This window comes from Excalfactoria chinensis, chromosome 2 (genome assembly GCF_039878825.1).
Source record: "Excalfactoria chinensis isolate bCotChi1 chromosome 2, bCotChi1.hap2, whole genome shotgun sequence".
Lineage (NCBI taxonomy): Eukaryota > Metazoa > Chordata > Aves > Galliformes > Phasianidae > Excalfactoria > Excalfactoria chinensis.
The window spans coordinates 6,128,029-6,149,568 of record NC_092826.1 but is presented as its reverse complement, the minus strand read 5'-3'; the positions used below and the strand labels follow the sequence as shown (position 1 = coordinate 6,149,568).

At 36.8% G+C, this 21,540-nt stretch overlaps 1 non-coding gene across 1 annotated transcript; it reads left to right on the top strand.

Annotated features, from left to right (window-relative positions):
• The first annotated feature begins 6,882 nt into the window (after nucleotides 1-6,882).
• TRNAN-GUU (transfer RNA asparagine (anticodon GUU)) lies at nucleotides 6,883-6,956 on the top strand. Its single transcript has one exon. It is a non-coding gene; the product is annotated as a tRNA-Asn (tRNA).
• The last annotated feature ends 14,584 nt before the right edge of the window (nucleotides 6,957-21,540 follow it).

Here is a 21,540-nt window from a genome sequence, read left to right as displayed (position 1 = left end):
TCTACCTGGACTTCTGCAAAGTATTTGACACTGTCCCACATGACTTATTTGTGCCTAAATTGAAGAGACATAGATTTGACAAATAGATCAGACCTTCAATGAAAATTCTTTAATATGGAACATTTTCCTTTTCAAATACAAATCCTACACATAGAAGCAGTTGTCATAGGATCTTACAGCAGTTGTAGTTCAGTCAAATCATACTCATGTTAGTAAGGCTCTCTCAAAGTATTACTACTTTCCAGGCTGCTCTTGGAGTGTGAAACAGATAAAATACAATAAAAATCTACAAGTGTTTTTGCACTAATTTTGAAAGACTTTTGATTGAAATAATCTAGTACATGGTTTGGAAAAATGACATTTTTATTTCAATGAAGTTACTGGTAAAAAATATGTTCTTTTTCAAAATTATATGCATTATACCAAATTAACATGCCTCTTTTATTACTAGCTATTACTGTATGCAAACTGAAATAACTGTCTAATTCAAATTTCTTCTCAATATAATTATAATATTTATTTCTATTAGGAAAACTATCCACCTACATAAAGTATGAGTTTGGAATTGTGGGTCAATTTACTTGGCTTTTAGTCTATTCTTTTTTCCTTTGAATTTATGCCTGTCTTTACAACTGATGTAAGATTTACTGTCATGTAGGTATATATTATTAATACTAACTTGTGTTGTAGAATTGATACAGTTGTTTCTTACAGTAAGTCATGATTACTTTCACTGAAAAATGTATGAAATATGGATAAAAGTATATTCCTCACTTGTCCCATTACATTATACTGATTTGGCCAAACTGGGAGGACCTCATGTCATTAACATCTACCTCAGGAAAATAAATAAGAGTGATGACAAGTCCACCTCTTCACGCTACAACCTGTCTTCTTCAAAGGTGTAAGTGGTAAATGGTAACACATAACTCATGAGTTATCTGTTCCATCTGCTTCATCTTGCTTACAACAGCAACACTGACTGTATAATCTAGCATGATCTCATGTGCAAAGATATTTAATTAAGAAAGAAGCATGTGTTTCCACTACCATCAGAGCCAACTGCTTTCTCATGACTCCTGCTTCACCAGCCCTTTTTTCCGATATAGTGCCTTGACTATGGTTATAATTAATTATTGATTCTAATTTGAAACATGCACTCAAGTGTGGTGTTAACTGTTTCTGGATATGTGCCATCCATGGGATTGTGGGAAACTGAACACCTTGCTTACACCATCTGGAATATAAGAAAGAGAAAAAAAGTTTTGTTTGTTTGTTTGTTTGTTTGTTTGTTGTTGTGGTTGTTTTTGTTTGTTTTGTTTTTTTGTTTCTATCTGTTTTTTATCTGGCTAATGTTGATCATCTTATATTGTTACAAGCAATTATGTGGTGTATAAAGATACACATTCATTAAGAGGGAGAAAATTACTGATGTCCATCCAAATTGAAGTTAGTGACACATAACTTTTACCTTGAAGTTTAAAGTACACCCATCTTGCAAATGGACTGGGCAATAAACTTGCAAAAAATCTTTTTAGGTTGGAGGAAGACAACTTCAGAAAGTTTTGTCACTGAAGTTTACAGAATTAATAATAATAATAATAATTTTGTTTTGCCTCGTCTACCAATGAGGAGTCTTTCAGACAATGTTGATGATGTTTCCATTCTCCAGTACATAGAAACTCAAGGTAGTTGTATGTGAACAAGACCATATACAGAAGAATTAATAACATGATCATATGGTGTTTTCCTCATGCTATGGCCATAACGAGAAGGACTATATTCATGCTGTATTGCAGTAAGCTCCACTCCGCTGTTATCGTTGTAATAGCTTGCTTTCTATTGCTAAAAAATATCCCTGTGCCCTTCCTTACTGTATGATGCATTCTTAGCTCTATATCTTCTAATAGTTGGGAAACGCGTTAGATTTTTCAGACTGATCTCTACTTTCTGCATACAAGTAAGGGAGAAAGGGAAAGGGAAACTGGATTTGTACTAAGATAGTACGTATTTTTATTTAAGCTTCTCTAAGGCTGTGCTGAGTCATATTTGCTGCTCTCTGTAGCAGTAAAAGTTCAGAATATTTATTTATTTATTTTTAATTTTTTTTTTTTTAATGTGAGGAAAGCCCAGGACAGCTTCAAAGTCTCAGGGGATTCCTGGAGAATAATTAATAATTTCAGTGGACAGTTTCCAATCTATTGAGCTCTCAATGTAACTGACATCTTATTAGCATAGATGCAGGTCATTGCTTGTCAATATATCTCAGTGTCTGGGAGTGCTTGAAGGTATATCTATTTTATTGGTGAAGCTACATTGTACAGACATTTCTCCATGGATTTCAGATACCATCCCATCAATATCTGCGTCAAAATGTTCAGATTTCTGTGCAATAATAAGCAACAACAACTACAAAAACACAAACTTCATGTTTTGATTGTCTAATATTCCCCAACATTGTTAAAATTGTTACCTAGAGATATTTATAATATTAATATATAATATACATATAATATTATATAAATATATTTATAATATTAAAAACAAACAAAAAGAAAACCACCAACAAATAAACAAATAAAACATGAAAATAGATAATTTTTTTTCTCTATCTTTCAGTTTTGTAGTAAAGATGAATAAATATTAAAAAGTTTGTGAAGCTGTTAGACAATACAGTGACTGTAAATAGTTCAACAGCTTGATTAAACTGGAACTAGTACTCCCAAATCATTTTTTGCAGGACTATGCTTCTTCCATTCATCTTCCAGCTTGTATTGCTAGAGGGAGTTGCCACAATGCAGGTGCAAGATCTTGCACTTGGCTTTGTTGAACATCATGAGGTTCTCCTGGGCTCACTGCTCAAGCTTGTCTAGCTCACACTGTATGGCATCTCATCCCTCAGGTGGGCTGACTGGTGCGTTATGGAGCAGATTGTCTTGAGGGAGATCATGCAGCATGTGCAGGACAGCTGGGGGATCATGCTTAGCCAGTGTGGGTTCACAAAGGGCAGGTCCTGCTTGACCAACATGATCTGCTATGATCTAGTGACCCATCTGGTGGATGAGGGAAATGCTGGTGATAATAGTCTTCCTAGACTTCAGCAAAACCTTTGACACTGTCTCGCACAGTATTCGACTGCAGAAACTGGCAGCCCGTGGCTTGGACAGGTACACCCTTGGCTGAGTAAGGAACTGGCTGGAGAGCCGGGCCCAGAGAATGGCAATGAATAGAGCTAAATCCAGCTGGTGACCAGTCACATGTGGTGTTCCCCAGGGGCTGGTACTGGGGCCTGTCCTCTTCAATATGTTTATCGATGACATGTATGAGAGCATTGAGTGCATTCTCAGGAAGTTTGCAGATGACAAGTTGGCTGGAAGTGTCGATCAGCCTGGGGGTAGTGAGGCCCTACAGAGGAATCTGGATAGGCTGGATAGCTGGGCTGAAGCCAATGGGATGAGGTTCAACAAGACCAAAAGCTGGGTCCTGTGTTTTGGCCACTGCAACCCCAGGCAACTCTACAGGCTTGGGGCAGAGTGGCTGGAAGACTGTGTAGAGAAAACGGACAGGGAGATACTGATTGATGCCCTACTAAACATAAGCCGACAGTGTGCACGGGTGGCCAAGAAGGCCAAGGGCATCCTGGCTTCCATCAGATACGGTGTTGCCAGCAGGAACAGGGATTGTCCCCTGTACTCAGCTCCAGTGAGGCCACACCTCAAGTACCGTGTCCAGTTTTGGGCCCCTCACTGCAAAAAAGACATTGAGGCCCCAGAGTGCATTCGAAGAAGGGCAACAAAGCTGGTGAGGGGTTTAGAGCACAGGCCTTAACAGGAGTGGCTGAGGGAGCTGGGACTGTTCAGTCTGGTGAAGAAGAGGCTCAGGGGAGACCTTATTGCTCTCTATACATAAAGGGAGGTTGCAGTGAGCTGGGGGTCAGCCTCTTCTCTCATGTAAGTGGTGATAGGAGTAGAGGGAATGGCTTCAAGCTGTGCTAGGGGAGATGATTTAGACTGGACGTTAGGAAATACTATTTCTCTGACAGCATGTTCAGGCAGTGAAATGGGCTGCCCAGGGAGGTAGTGGAGTCACCGACCCTGGAGGTGTTCAAGGAAGATTTGGACGTTGTGTTAAGGGACATGGTTTAGTGAGAACTGTTGGTGAGGGGTGAATGGTTGGACTGTATGATCTTGTAGGTCTTTTCCAACCTTGGTGATTCTGTGATTCTGTGACTGCATCACATAGCTTAGTGTCACAAACTTACTCAGGGTACACTTGATTCCATTTTTGATGAAAATGTTAAGGAATATTAGTCGCAGATCCCTGTAGGACACCATTCATCTTCGATCTCCATTTGGATATTGAGCCATTGACCATCAGTCTCTGAGTGTAACCAATTTTTCATCTATTGAAAATTTCATCCATGAAATCCATATCTCCCCAGTTTGTAAAGCAGGATGTTTTGGAGCGCAGTATCAAATGTCTTATTGATATTCAAATAGATGACATCAGTGGGTTTTCCCTTGTTCCCTGGTACAGTTATGCCATCATAGAAGGCTACCAGGTTGGTCAAGCAGGACTTGTCCTTTATGAAGTGTCCCATCCTGGAATAAATTAGCAGAAGTACATTGGGAATGGAAGTCCATGGGTGGAAATAGTGCTAAATTGGCAGCTGTTGTTATTTTAGTTTATTTTTGTTTATGACAAACTGTTTGAAAAATTTTCCAACTCTTTTAAATAAATTCAGCCTTATTATTTTGATCATTGTAAATGAAAAGGTAACATAAAAAGGAGCATTTTAAATCCAGAGTAGTCATATTGTGAGGAGATAGCATACTTTTGTTGAACTGGTGAAGATAAGACTTGATGTCTTTATAATCCTAGTAATCTCTCTTGCCCCCACCAATTTCATTACAATCAGCATGTGGTAGGATATCTCACTTCAGGGATATACCAATCTGCTCAGAGTAGTTAAAGATTCTCTATACTACACTTTAATGTGTTCTGCAGATACTTTCATGCCACTATAAACTTCACTAATATCTTTAGCATTAGTTAATGGGCCTCCACAGTGCTTAATAAAGTCACTATACTGTAACACACTAACAAATACGTTATTGGCACCTTTCCTGGTAATGCATCAGAATATCACCATCTGAAATATATAGTGCTCATTACTGATTTGTTTGTTTGTTTGTTTGTTTTCAAAAATATACATTTTTAGTGCTACTCTTCTTGCTTAGAATGTGACTCATTTCACAGGGCAAAAGTCTGGACCTTCAAAAAACCCTTTTTTGCAGTGCTGAATTTCCTACTGTCTGTGATACTCTTTGCTTTTCAGTATTTACTCAAGGTAGTTTTAAGCACTGTTCTTCTCAACCAAGGGAAAAACAAAACAAGAACAAAACCAGCAATGACCTATTAGGGTTAATGCTGTCCTGAGTAAAAGAACACTGAACTCTTCTGCCAATTTGAGCTATAAAAATAGTGTTGCATGCTCCAGCTTAAATTTCCCATACCAGACACTGACTGTAGCTTTTTTCTTTTATATGGCTTCTCATCATATTCTTTTGGATACCCTTTGGTACTGTGGGCTATGTCGAGAATACTAAATTAAAGAGTATCATGAAACACTCAAGAGCAATGCAATTCTACTGGTCATACTGTCAAACTGCTACATTGGTCCTAGAACTGGTTTTGCCTGAACAAACTTCTGGGGACATTTTAGTAGCTTTCATGAAAACATTCCTAAATACATTTGGATTTGGTCATACAGTTTTGAAATCTAATATTGAGGACACATACCATTCACTGACACATTACCTCTGTGTCAGAGAATCATCCTGCAATTTCACTAATATCAGTATTGTTTAAGAGTTTTATTAGCATGTTCTTTTCTAATTCACTCACCAAAGGTGAATGCTTATGTTTTTGTCATAATTTTTTAGTGTTTAAAATAATGCATACCAATTGTAATAGCTGACTATTAAGTTATATAGAAAAATAAATACAATGGAAAATCCATTAATATCCCAAAGAACTTTAAATCCTGACATTTAAACAATGACAAGATGTAATGAAGGAGTAGGATGACTTGGTAGAATGAAAATACTCCAATTCAGTTACATAAGCCTCAGTCATATGGACATTTAAATATGTGCTTAAAACAAGACTTGTGAGTCATTTATTTAGAATCAAAATGAAGACTGTGTTGCAGGAATGAGCCTTATTAGCCACTCTCAGATTAAATGAGTCTCAGCAAACTGATAGTAGAATAATCCCCTCTAGTTCTAGATTGGAGATACTCAATCCCCAAGCCCCCTGCCTGTCGGGGCCACCAGACTTCCACGTTTACTAGATCAGGTTGCCCAGGGTCCCATCCAACTTGCCCTTGAACACCTCCAGGGATGGGGGCATCCACAACCTCTCTGGGCAGCCTGTTCCAGGACCTCACCACTCTCCTAGTAAAGAACTTCCCCCTAACATCCAACCTAAATCTTCCCTCTTTCAACTTAAATCGATAGATTCAATTTCTTCTTTCACTGTAGATTTTCTTTTTGAGCATTAGGCACTGCTCGTTGGAATAGGAAATGCAGGTAGATGAAACAATCTGAAGTCAGCATTAATTTTCTCTAATAATGAATGACAGAGGGACCAGAAAACTGTGTGTGAAAGAGGATAGATAAGGATTGAAACAGAAAATAAATAAATAAAATATAAGAGAGAAGAGTATAATGAGCTTTCTGAAGCTTGTATATAAGTTGGATTTATATAATAGGGGCTTCCACCTTCTTGGGATTCAGATTCATCATCTGAAAATAGATACTTGGTTGGGTAGATGTCTATATGTTTAAAGAAAATGACAGGAGGAATCAGCAAAGCACAGTCTCTGTGGCGCAATGGGTTAGCGCGTTCGGCTGTTAACCGAAAGGTTGGTGGTTCAAGCCCACCCAGGGACGTGCTGTTTGGAGGTTCGGCCCTCATGAGTGATGTGATGGAGGTTCTTTCTGACCTTTGTACCTATGGGGGTTGATTTTGGAACCGGCAAAAATAAAAAATTGAGAGAAAAGTTACTTTATCGTCCCCTACAGTGAATTATAATTATTCAGTGGAGGCAGCTGAAATGATTCCTATGGAATTCCTAATGGATTATTTGATACACAGTTTTGCAGCTCTTTTTTGCATTTAATGAGTATTGGTCCCTTCTTTGGTAATTCATGCTCTCTGGTCTGGCTGATGAAATGCAGAAAGAAGGTGGTGAGAAAGAAGACTAGAAGAACTACTTTCATGTATTGCTCTGCATTTTCTCTCAAAGTGCATGCAAATGAACACCTCAGGCAGCCAGTGAAGAGGTAAATTTTTATTTCCTTGGAAAAACTGATAGAAATAGCCAGTGGTGGGTGACTGATTCTGAGAACAATCCTGGTGCAATAGATGAGATTGCCATCTCTCCAGTTTTCATCTCTAGGGTGTGACCAAAGGCACCACCAAAGCTCTGAAGAATAGAATCACAGATCATATTTAATGATGTGAAACAGTAAAAAAAAAAAAAAAAAATAAAAAATTTAAGCATTTTATCATTACTAGCTGAATTTTTTTGTTTCCAGTAAGAACACAGAAGATTGGCTGTACAGACTTATAATTAACATGGTAGCTTCTTTGGAAAAAGAGACTGACTGTTTTCTTCTATTCTACTTGTCTATAAAATATTTTACACAATATAAAGTATTTGTTACTTATCTCTATCAGAAAAAGTAAACATGTTGGATTCATATCTAAAAGAAAATTCCCTTAAAAATTCATCAACTCCCTAAGTATTCATGTTTGATTATGATGACCCCTCTATCTACACAGTGCCTTCATTGTGAATGGAATCACAACCTCATGTTAAGCACAAAGGCAAAGAAAGCTGTATAACCTTTGGCATTAAAAAAATCCCTACAAAAATAAAACCAAAATGTTTTGTCCAATATTGCAATGCAGAGGGAAAATAATAATAATAATAAAAAAAGCAATTACCAGAAATGAATGTGTGTTCAGGATGCTTACTTCATTGGAAAGTAAAATGGGCCATATCCAGTTCACCCAGTGTGTGGAATATATATCAAGCATTATAGTCTGACATCTTCCATTGTCCTGGTTGATGAGAGCATTTGTTTGAAGAGAAAGGTCATGCCCAGTCATGTGCACTAAATATTTAGTGGGTAATGCAAAGTCAACACCTTTTTTCCACCTTCCTTCTTTCTTTGTTAAAGTAGTAGAACATAATGCAGACTTGTGCATCAGGTTATTGCTTTGATCTAAAATCCTTAGCTGTTGAATAAACATTTACTTTCTGTTCCATAGCAAAGATTATCCCAGCAAAGTGTGATTTTATAGAATTTTTTAATTAGAAGTGTAAATTTTTAATTTTTTCTTGATGTAATTGCATCCTCCACAAAAAATTATGACAATAGTAGATATTTTTGCATTGCATATATATCTACACATCTGTTTTAGAGGCGTTAATTGTTACCTCTGCAAACAGAGAAACTGAAAAGCCATCATTATGGCAGTAAATAATAGTTCCTCCAAATAATGGTAGATAAGAATGAGAGAAACAGTTATTTTTCCCATCCTCACCTAGTATTTCTGTTTCTTTTCAAAATATATGGAAACAGCACTAGTAGTAATATGATCCTTATGGCAGTTTTGCTTTCTTCTGAAGAATTTGGGAAAATTGTGAGACTTGACATTTGAGATGTTGTGATCAAATTGGGAGACCATTTGATTTCTGATGGAGCAGAAATTCCATTTTCTCCAATAACAAGTGCTAGATCCAATGAATTATTATGACCTGAAGCAATTCCAGTTCTGTCACTGATGCTTGAATAATTCTGTGTCCTGATTTCCCCTCCTGTGCTTTGATCATCTCATCTACTCAAAAGGTGAGCCTGGACTGCCCTGTTATTTATCTGTACAATGTATAGTGTAAGAAGGTTCTGATGACTCCTAGAATCACATCTCCACTTAGAATTTTAATGATAAAAACTCTGACTTCATTTCTAAATGCTGGATCTTTTGATATAGCAAGGTAGAATGGAGTTTTAGTCTTGGCAGATGTGATCAGAATTCATATTAGAATTTAAATCTTCATTGAAAATGATCATTTCAGCCACTTCTTCAGATGTCTTTCTATGAGAAAGTAATTGGGAAGCTTACAACACTCTCAGGCCTGCTTGGCTAGTAAATACTTCTCTTTTTCTCCTAGTGATTTCCATCTGTCACTTGAGTGTTTTCTGTAGAAAGAGGATATATATATATTTTCCGTATCTAAATGCAGATACTGTATTTTGTTCCATGTGTCCAATTATTAATATTTCCCAGATACACTAAAGACCTCAGCTCTCATAGAAGAAATACAAACTTGTCCAAGTCATCAGTTAAAAAGAAAACGAATAGTAATAAAGTATATCCATATTGTGGAACACTGCTTATTGTCTGTTCTTTCGTCCAGTATGCTTTTAAGTATTCAGAAAGAATAGAAATAATTCAGAAGAGTGACTTGTGGTCAGTGAGTTCCTTTTTGCCTTCTTCTTCTTTTTTTTCTTTTTTTTTTTTTTTCTGCAGGAAAAATTCTTATAAGCATACATTGCCAACAGAAGTCAAGTGCTGGAGAAAAATACACATTAGGAAAAGTCTGGGTTGTTCAGATATAATCCTTATACAGCAACATGTTTTTCTCTTTCTTATGATGAAGGGGACAGCCCTTTCCCCTGTGTGAAAGATTTATCAATATCACCTCAGCGTCCACCTGTTAGCCTTCAGCTGTCTCATAACCTTTGGGAGAAACTATGGTGCTGGTTAGAGAATCACAGAATTGTAGGGGTTGGATTGGACCTCTAGAGATCACAGAGTCCATTCGCCCAGCTAAAGCAGGCCATGCCCCTTTCTCAACCACAATTTAATAAAATGTTCCCTACAGTAGGTAGGCAAGTGTTGTCACTTATTTCTCACTTCTATAATATCTATAGTCCTGAATGCTGCCTCCTTCTTCATGTGCTGCTACTAGGCTGTGTGTAGAATGTTGTACCTGAATTGTATTTGAAAGCCTCTAGCCAGTGCTGAGCCTTGTGAAACCAAAGGGCCCCAAATTTTCTCTTGAAAAAATCTGAAGGTGTTGGTGGTGCAGTTCATGCCAAGACGGAATTTCTCAGTCTCATCAACTACGTAATAAATGCTCAGCCAGACCAAAATATCTGTATGTTGAAGACTGGGTATTTAGTAGGTAAGTGGACAAGAAGCAAACTCCAGTAATTCTAATACTAATACTATTACTATTAATTATAAAAATAAAGATATATATTTATTTCAATATCAAATATGCTTTAAAATTCTCCTGTTAAACTTCTCTTTGGAAGCAAAAATGTACCTTCTGTCCAGCAGGAAATCAATACAGTACTGGGCATAAATTGATCCAAAATGTTTTCTCCAATTCAGGAACAAAAAGTTTCATAAAGTTTTCTTTGGTAAATGCCACCAAGCATCTCAGCATCTCTAGTGCAGAAGATTTATATCCAAAGGAAGTATTAGACTCACTGATTTGTTTCTAACAGTAAAAAACCAACCAACCAACCAACCAAACCCACAAAAACATCAACAAAAACAAAAAAGAATTTTAAAAATAGATATATGATTTAATTTTAATGTGACCTGGGAAGAAAATGATGAATATATCTGAAGAAGCTTACTTACTGGCTTTAATTTTTTTTTTCTCTGGTTTCCTTGATATGTTCATACCTTTGTTGGCAATGGTAAACATTAAAGCAGATCCAATTAGTAGTATAATATTCATTTATCAGGAAAGGTCATGCAACAAGCCCACAACTGTCAACAGAAAGGTGAACGTTTGCCTATTTCTGTAAAAAAAAAAAAAAAAAAAAAAAAAAAAGATTTTTCAAAAAAAAAAAAAACAAAAAAGAAACAAAACTGCATGCTGCAGTTATTATATTTATACTCACTTTGATTGGGTCAAAGGCTAGGAAACAGGACTCATCAAGAAAGAATATAGTGGGTTTCCAATGTCAACACTGAAAACTGTAGCACTCATTAAAGGAAAAAAAAAAAAAATCTCTTTCATACAAATATAATATTTTCTGAGTTTTTAATGAAGTTGTACAAATACCTCATTTAAAATAAAGGAAGAAAAGGAACAATTTAAAGGTCTAGTGTTTATGCTGATTATATGCTACATTCTGTTATTCGTTTGACTTATATCAATATATTCTTATTCGTCTCAGTCATTAAAATCAGAGGGACTACATAGTAGCAATTCTCAGTCTTAGAAAGGGTGATGTGTTTTGTTTGGTGAAATAATTTGCAGAATAACATACTGATCTTCCAAGAGGCTGTCAGAAATGACCGTATAAAACAATAAAAAAAGCAGACCAAAACCTTAGTAGAAGCAGAGCTATTATCTGGACATTGATACATAGCCATATACACAGCTCAGGAGTTGCTCTGGAAACAAACAGTGGTAAATAAAAAGGGTAATGGTTTTTATTTGTGCTTTAAGCTTAGAGTCTAAGACAGCAACCAGTATGACTAAATGTAATTGAATCAAATTGCGTACTAAAATAAATTTTCACTTGATTAATTGTTCTCATCTGGAGCCTTTAAAGTATCTAGTGATGAACAAATCTCAGCATGCACATAGTATGCATGAATGCAGAAATTTGCTTTTACTGAATTCTTGTCATAAGCCTCAGAACCACAATGATTCACAAACTAAACATGAATTCTTATAGGAATTTGAGCTTTGCAGGAACACCTCCTCATACCTGCATGTCCAAGTATTCATAGAATTACAGAATCATAGGGGTTGGAAGGAACCTCCAGAGATCGAGTCCAACCCCCCTGCCAAAGCAGGTTCTTTACATCAGGTCACTCAGGTAGGCGTCCAGGAAGGTACTGAAGATCTCTGGAGAAGGAGACTCCACAACATTCTTCACATGAACACTGCTAGAGGCTATGTGTGTCATACAAAGTGAAACTAGCTTTCTCCATTAAGGTGAATGATAGTCATTTAAGTATGTACTCATCAATTTTGCTACAGACATAACAAAGGAGCTGTAGACCCCACAGAACTATTGTGAGTCTCAATCAAACAAGAGATGTGATAACAAGCCAAGGATATAAATAATGTTTAACATGCATTGAAATGAATGAATAAATTAATTAATTAATAACCCAAAACAAAACATTATACAGAACCCACTGCAAAGACAAGATCAAATTAGTGTTGCACTGTTTGAAGACTGCGCTAATTGAAGGTTCATCATTAAAAATCTCTTGGAATGCTTGTAAAGAAAATGGGTTAGGGTTGGATAGTTTGAATCCTCTAACTTTAGAGAAAGAAAAGTGAGGAGATTACTTTCATATTTTGATTTAGTCAAATGCAAAATTTGATTTCCCTGAAAAATGGTGGAGTTATTATTGATTCAATCACTGGGTAATCTTCTATGGAAATTTCACGCAGTATAACCTTTGAAGGCCCAAAACTGTATTTTTGAGCAAAAAATAAATAAATAAAAAAAAATATATAGTGTAAACAGGGGAAAAGAGCTACCATCTGTCTCCTTGCTTTAAATAACCTGTCTTGCTGGTGACAGTGTTTCATAATAACATCAAAGGTTTCTGTAAGGAGAGAAAGAAGAAAAGTAAGGAAAACAAACAAAGAAGTGTGACACTATATTTTTCTATATATCTAGTCAGTCTCCCTACTTATATAAGGCTTGCAAAAATTATTTTGATTGCCTTCCTCAGTCAATCTAAGATATACTAACATGTTCATTCATTCCACATAGTATGCATTCATCTAGCCTAATTTTTTCCCTCCCTATAATATCTTCCAAAGGATGCAGAGTAAATGAGTTCTTGATAACAAGACCTAATAAAACAGTTCATATGAGAATATTATGAACAGATTTTTTTTTTTCAATTAAATTATCTTTCCATTAGAAGTATATCTGTTGGATATTTTTCACCTCCGCTTTAATGTGCTCCATTTATTTATTTAATGAAGATGTGGATGACAATGCATTTGCTCTAAATTTTAGTTTTCATAATGGATTGGCCTTTTCAGACCTCAACAGAACCCATAATCTCCTGTACTGAGAGCTGTACAAATATTCAGAAAGGAGATTGCTCTTGTTCTGATTAATTTATTATCTAACAGATAAGCCAGATGTAGGATACACCTACGTAGGCTCTTGCCCTCTGAGCAGACATGAGCTCACTATATATGCATCTGAAGCAGATGGAAATTTTCTTTGCCAGTGTTCCATGTTAAGCAAAAGCCTCGTGAATACAGAAAATGTGGTGCCTAGTCCAAGCTACCAAGTGCTGATGAAAGATATTATATCTTAACTTATACTTTGAGTTTCCCTACAACATCTCCTCGGGACTAGACAAAATGAGCTCCAGTCTTTCTGACAATTGTTACATAGTTATTTCTGAAAAGTGGAAGACAGCAGTATGGAAGAGGGTGATAAGATTTCTGTGGTTGTCTGGTTGAGCAAGATAAAGAGCAGGAGTGAAATTCTCTCAGGGGAGAAACAACAAATTGAAGTACAATGCCCAGGCTAAGGCAGAATCAGTTTCTTTGAGTTTAGTAGAAGTAATTATGAATGAGAGTAATTTAACTCATTGCATGAGTTAATAATAATTATTAATAATTATTATTCATTTCTATTCTCTCCCAGTGAATGAAGGAAAGTAGACACTCCTAGTTATCTCACCACTTACCTCAGACACATTATGATGGACCAAATAATCTGCAGGCAGCACTTTTCTCTCCACATAGACTAGTGAGAAAACCTAGTGTACTTGTACAGGTGCATACAACTCACTGAGATTAATCTTCACAAAACTGCTTTCCATACCTTTGAAATGTTTGATATTTCCTCTGTTCTTACCTGAAGCTCATCTCACAGCTAATACAGGATGTCTTTCATTATATTTACTCTGTCAATATCCATACTTTCTGGATTATTTATCCTATTTCCTGTTGCTCTGCTCTTTAGATTCCCAGTCACTTCCCACATCCTTTAAAAAAATCAAGCAAGAATAGTGAGAAAAATAAAAGTGATTACAAATCCATTTTACACTCACCCTCACTCCAAGCTGAAATTACCCTGTTCACTGAGGCACAGGTGGTGATTTTCCTAACTTGATTTGGTCATTAAAAATCCTCTAGCTTCTTCAATATTTTCTCCCCAAGGCCCCTATCAACACTTTCTTCTCCAGTGATTAGAATAGAGCCGATTGGCCCTCTGAACTTATTACAACCCTTTTTCTAATGATCTCATAATGACTGCAAGCCTGAGTCCTGCAACTTGACAGATAATGATGTCAATTATGCAGAACAAAAATGATGGCTTTAAATTTAATCTACTGGATTTGGATCAGGGTGGGGGAGTGTGCTTATTTATAGTTTCATTGACTAATTCTGTCATATTTCAAAATGTCAGTAAAAGTTAATAAAACAGAGGTTGAAGAACACACAAATAGATGCTGGTAATGGGGTCCTTGATATCTTTTTGAAAGAGGGTTAGATCTTCCTACCACTCTTGCCTTAGAAGATTTGAGTGGTTTTAGCTTCTTGAAATATGCCAGTGAAATTTTAAAACTTCAGTCACCTTTTTTTTCCCAGTGGACTTCCCAGGCTTGTAGCTATATCAACAGCCAGTGCCAGTGAATTTGCTTTTAATGACTACTTATTAGTAAAATCACTCTGTAGCCATTTATTCACGAAGGCATTCACAGGAAAGTTTCAAATTCCTCTTGGTTAAAAACAGCAAACCCAACTGTTGTTTGTTTTTTTTTTTCTTTTTATTGTATCACTAATTATGGTTCAAAATACACAAAAGCATTTGAGGAAAAAATAAGAAAGATTTAGTTTTCAGTTTAAATTCATTTAGCTTTTTTGGAAGACTCCTGTGATTTGCAAATATGGTGCCCATATTAGGTATGCCATGTTAGAGTTCACTTTAGGAAATCATATCATGCAGCCCGAGCTTAACTAACACAGCCTGTTTAACTAACTTAATGTTCTTTTGCTACATGGTCACCCATCTAGTTGAAGCCAATTGATTTTATCTATTTCGAATTCAGTAAAGCTTTTGATACCGTTTCTTAGAGTATCCTTCTGAATAAACATCCAGGATGCGACTAGACAGAACTAATGCAGTGGGTGAGCAATTAGCTGGCAGGTCAGGCTGAATGGGTTATTGTACATGGGATTAAATCAGGGTGGCAAACAGTCACTACTGGGCTTCCCCAAGGTGCCCTTTTAGGACCAGTTCTCTTTAATGTTTTCATTAATGCCTTGTATATAGGATTAAAAGGCATTTTGAACAAGTTTTCTGACAATACTAAATAGATAGAAGCTGTTGACTCCATTGAGGGTTGAGAAGCCTTGCAAAAAGATCTAGACAAATATGAACCAGGCAATCAGCAACTACATGACACTTAATGAGCAAGTGCTGGATTCTGCAGGGGTAACCTGCAGGTCTTGGTTGACAGCAAGTTGAACAGGAGTCAACAGTGCGCCCAAGCAGTCAGGAAGACCAATCATAACCTATGGTGCATCAAACATGACATTGCTAGCCAGTTGAGGAAAGGGATTGTCATGCTGTAATCTGTGCTCTGTGGTCACAAGTGCTGTGTGTGGTGTTGGGCACCATTGTACAAAAAAGACATGAACCTTCTCTCCAGCAAGTAACCTCCTAACTTGTACTGATGCAGGCAGTTATTCCTCCCCAGGTTCAAGACTCTACACCTGTTCTAGTTAAACCTCATAAGGTTCTTCCCTGCCCAACTCTGCAGTCTCTCCTTGCCTTGTTGAATAGTAGCACAGCCTTCTGGTGTGTGGTGTGTCCTACCTCACCCTGAGTTAGTACATCGTATCACACAGTCACTGACAGGAGAGAAAACCAGTTTTCTCTTCACTAATCCAAATTTTCTTTAGTCTCATTTGTTACCATCTTCCCTTGCTCCCAAGGCAATAGTGACCTCATAAATCATTATATTACGACAACCCTCGATGAGTTACTCTTTCTAGAGCTCAGAGATTGTGTTCCTCACTTCTAAAACTTAATAATTTTCTATCAGAATATGAATATGTCCCAAAGTAGCTAAAGAAGTTCTAGATTTAGTGCATTATTGCAGTATAGTTTTGTGGGAGGAAGTGAACTCTTAGCCCTGCACAAAGGAAACTGTAGTCTCAGAGATGCAAAGAAATCAATGATCTGGAGAGGAACAATTGTGTGAGGGAAATAATGTCATTACTGAAGAGGGAATGTGCTTTGGAGTAGTGTTTCAATATAAGTCAACACCTGGGTAATGTGTAAATTACATCTGCTTATTTCTAACCAGGTATGACCAGAAGGCAATAATCTTTCTAACTGACATGCCACAATGCTGTTGCTAAAAAGCACTGTGAGTACTGCAGCCAGTTCCAGGAGTGGGAATAAAAAAAACATTATAATCAATGCAAATAGATGCACAATATTCTGTAGACTGGTCCAGTACACAATGCAATAGACAGACGAGCTCTTATTGTTTTCTTTCAATTTAGAGGAAGAGTGAATTCAGCTGGTAGAGATGTATCCCGAAGGATGATACAAATTTTATTATTTTTATTTTTTGCATACTGTGGGAAAAAGAAAAAAAAAAAAAAAAAAAGCATGAATTTTACAAAATCAGATACTTTTTAATGGGCTTTTGAATCTAATAATTTGCATTGAATCATAAGTGGTGCTCTTTATATGATTTACTGGTGGCACATGTTTGCAGATGAATATTTAAATGGTGTTATTTATGGTAGCATAGGATACATACTTGTAATGATCTCAGTATTTTCTGGTTGAGAGATGGTGAGAAATCCTGCTCAGGGACAAATTCAGCAATCAGAACTGAAAAATAAGTGATTGAGCCATCCCACTGTAGTGTCATCTCACCATAAATGTCAGATTTTTCTTTACAGTGCAGTTATTAAAGGTTTTAGCACAAAAGGTGACAGTTTCCATTATTGATACACAGCACTCTGAGAAGATGCTACCTGTTCTAGGGAGCAGCACCTCATTACTGCTGCTGCATCACGCTTGTCCTCTATGCCAGCACCACCTTGTGATGCCAAGCAGAATTTGTTCAAGCTGGGTAACTTCTTACTGAGATTAGTGCATAAATATATATAAGAGATGGGAGGGGTAACAGAGCTGGTAAAGACCGAGCTTTTAAGTGCCATTTTCATGCTTATTGTTCTGTGTGGCAGCAGTCAGACTGCAAGTCACAGCTTTGTCTCTTTTGCATTGCAAGTGATTTGGGAACTTTACATTTCTCTCTCTGCATCTTTCCTAGAGATTAATGGGTGCTGCAGATCTTCAGATAATTTCACTGAACTCATGGATTTTCACATATGTTGTCTTTGAGTTGTCAATTAATAAAACAAGCAAGCAAAAACAACAACAAAAAAGAAAGAAAGAAAGAAAGAAAGAAAGAAAGAAAGAAAGAAAGAAAGAAAGAAAGAAAGAAAGAAAGAAAGAGAGAGAGAAAGAAAGAAAGAAAGAAAGAAAGAAAGAAAGAAAGAAAGAAAGAAAGAAAGAAAGAAAGAAAGAAAGAAAGAAAGAAAGAAAGAAAGAAAGAAAGAAAGAAAGAAAGAAAATCTGCTGATCTGCTGTTGTACAGTTTGTATATAGATAAAGGTAATATCAAGGCATTCTATCTAAAAATATTTTCTTTACCATTAGATCTCTTTAGATTAAGATTATTCCAGTTCCTTACTGAATCTCTGTCTTTACCTCATGCTCCATAAAACGTTTCTGCCAAAGTCTGGATATCGGTAGAATGGAAATTTGGATATCTTGTGTACAGCTTATTTTGTTAGTGATTCCAAACCTACAATCACTTGAATCAAATTATTTTATTTTATTTTATTTTATTTTATTTTATTTTATTTTATTTTATTTTATTTTATTTTATGTGAATCTCCTTCTGCTTTTGTTGTTGTTGTTCTTTCATTTGGATGCTTGGAACTGGTGATAAGATTCTATCCCTACTCTGAATCACAATCAACGTTCTGTTCAAAATGTTGTGCCTCCACCCAGAATGCCACTGAATGCTTTGTACTCTTGTAACATGTTCATGCACAATTTGTTCTTCATTACTACCTCATAGTGCTTCACTACAGCAAGCACACTGACTCAGAAGGTGCCTATACGTGGGCTTCAGTGCTTTGGATTTCATAACACCTCTAACTTCCACAGGAAAATCATTTTATGGAGAACTCCCACTTCAAACCACTTTATTTCAAACAGTGCAGTGCAAAGGCAAGGTATGGAACATGCAGTAACTACTGTAGCTCTCCAGAGGGAAACATATTTAATTTTCATCTTACATTTAATTGATTGTTTAAGAGTAGCACTTGTTGCTGAGAGGTATGGTGAAAATGGAATTGACACTGAAGGAAACAAATACATCCAAAGATTTATCTGTAATACCAATGCTTTTATTTTCTCTACATGCAGTTGCATCTTTTGTGTGATGGACAGGAGAATTACTCTTTATATTGAGAGAAAAAAGATATATAGCAGTAGTTATTAAAGAGCAACAGGGGAAATAGATATCACATACTAAATGTGTCCAGCACACTCGTATTGTTGGGAAAGAAAAGTAAAACCTTAGGTACCAGGTGTGACTAATGTTTCAGTTCAGCTGCTGTGCCCATTTCACTTAATATTTTATTTCCAGACAGAACAGCTTTTTGTCTTTTGAAAATTACAAAAAGTTATTATTTCTCCTATAAGCCATAAATTGTATCAGGTTTAGAAATAGGCTCGTACATTTCTGAGAATATGACTAACAGTGATATTGGTTTTCTCATAGTTTAAAAAGAAAATAAAATTTTGATTATTATTTATTATTCCCTCTGTTATAAGCTACCAGTTCTGGACTTTGAAAGTAAAAAAAAAAAAACAACAATGTTGTCATTTTAGAAATGCATTAAAAAAGATACAACCCTGAGAGTGAAACATAATACAGGATGCAAATATGACAGATGGTGGGAACACAAGCTACTAAGAGGACAACCACTACTTGTATCATAAACAGCACTTGTGACCCACCAGCTGCCTACCTGCTGTCAGAAGTAATTCATAGTTGGCCTGACAGAGACCAGAAGACGAAAATGAGTGAGGGGGCTGTTGACTAGAAGTATGCCAAAAACACTTCAGTGGGAGTTTGACTCTTAGTGTATCTATCCCTTGGGCAAGGCACTGAATACATTCACCCTTCCTAAGACCATCCTAGAACTGACTGGATTTCATGGCTTTGTTTGTTTCTTGTCTCCCAGTAACAAGACAATGTTATTTATAATGGACATGAACAGGAAAGTATATATATACATATATACATTCCTGAAGTTCTGGTCATAAAATGGACTTCGGTATAAAATGTACTTTTGGGTTTTAAGTGTAAGGTTATGGAGAATGAGACAGTCTTCACTGAAGGTATCAGGTAAAAGATCTTTTCCACTGCAAGAAAGGGTAATAAGAAAGGAAGGCAGTGATGGGAGTCAAATCTGGTCAGACACACTCTTCTAAAAGAGCACGAGAGAATGTGGAAATATTTAATCCAGCAGGATTATCTGACTGAGAACTTCTAAATTGGGAGACAACGAGCAGAAAAACCTGGTCAGTCATATCAGTTGACAAAGAAGGAGAAGGAAAATGGAAAGTATTATTGATTGTTTAGGTTGTCAAGGTTGTTTGAATGAGACTTGCTGGATCTGAATGATAAATAAAGATGGGGGAACCATAAGAAAAATGCTGAGACATTTAGACCTTACAAGAAAATACAAAGCAAAAATGGAGGCAACAACAAAGAATAAACTCCAAGGCACACAAGTTAATGAGTTATGAAATTACAGGTGCTACTTACCAAAAGATCAGCCTGGACTTTGCAGCTGAAAAGACTGTGAAACAGAGGGACCCAAACAGAGGGGCTATGTTGGTACTCAAGAGATCCACTAATGTCTGTGTTTGTGAACCTAAAGTGCTGTGCCTGCACCAGTGAACCTCTTTCTCTACCAGCGGCAGAGCAGGGAATCTCTGCTCTTTTTGTTTTGCCTGAGTCTTGTGTGTAAGAGCTGTTGAAGGCAGACAGTGGCAGGAACAGCCTGTGTGACCAATCATGCAAGTGCCCTGTCTGTCTGTGTGTATCTACAATACATTCTTAACCAACTTTGCTACCAGTCAGATCTGCAAAGGAGAAAGTGAGGTCTATCGTCCCCAGACTGGGCAGAGACCCCAGGTTTACCCAATGGGCCTGACGGCAGTGGCTCTGGGCAGGAGCAGTTGGTGAGGAGGCCATGCACTGCGGACTTAACCTCCCTTAATAGACAGAAACCGGAAACTTGAGGAGGCAAATGTTGATACATTCACTGCAATTAAATCACCTCTTTCCCCTATTACAAATATAAATATGCTACTGTGCAAAAAAGTTATGAGATCCCAGATGTGAGTATACTTCAGTGCATACATGTTTGTATCACTGCTCATCCAATAGTGCCATGGTCATTGCTGGGTAATCTCAGAGACACTCCAGCAAATGTTCCACCATGCAGTGCTCCATGCTGATCACTGAAACTGAAAGAATGTATGTGGGACTTAAAACAGTTTGTGGTTGAGAGTGTCTCCTTCCATTTGTCAGTGATGACAACAAATTTCCTTCCCATATGCAGGCCAGCAGTTAATGACCTCCTTCCTCCTCAAACAGTGAGCAATGATATCTTAAACCAAAAATAAGAGCAGCTTATTAACACAAAAAAGAAGCTGATGAGCATAATTTATTCTTGTGTGGCTTTGTCTCATGGGTTGATAACTTTCAGAGACAAGCTGCCATGGAAAGCTCAATCTCCTTGACAGTCAACTACTCAGTATTGCAAAGCATGTGAAAAAATGAATTGGAATATGTGCGCAGAAACTCCCAGTGTCTGATCATGCAGCTCCCACACACAGTCTATGGTCACTTGCAAACCTGCCTGTTGGGAGATGTGCTTACAGTGTAGAATGAGTATTTGGGAACTGTATTTTCTGAAGCATAAAAAAGGAGAAAAAAGGCTGCAGTTTCCTACTCTGCTACCATCCTTTTCTCAGTTCAAATAGAAGAAAAGCATTTTAATGTGATCTGAAGGCTGAATTTTTTATTTTTTTTATTTTTTTTTATTTATTTTTTTTATCATCAGCACTAAGGAAAAGAAGGGGGGAAAAATGGAAAAAGAAAAATAGAGAAAAGATAATTAAAGGTCACTAACAACACTGAATATAAACACACTACCTTTGCTTGGAACTTCCCTGATTCACAGTACATCAGTGGACAGGAGAAAATATTGGGAATAGTACCATTATGTCACAGTTCAAAAGAAATGTATGTTGTGAAGGACCCATGACATCATCTAGTTCAACCATCCACTTGGGAGTTGGGACTACTGTCCTCACTGGGTCA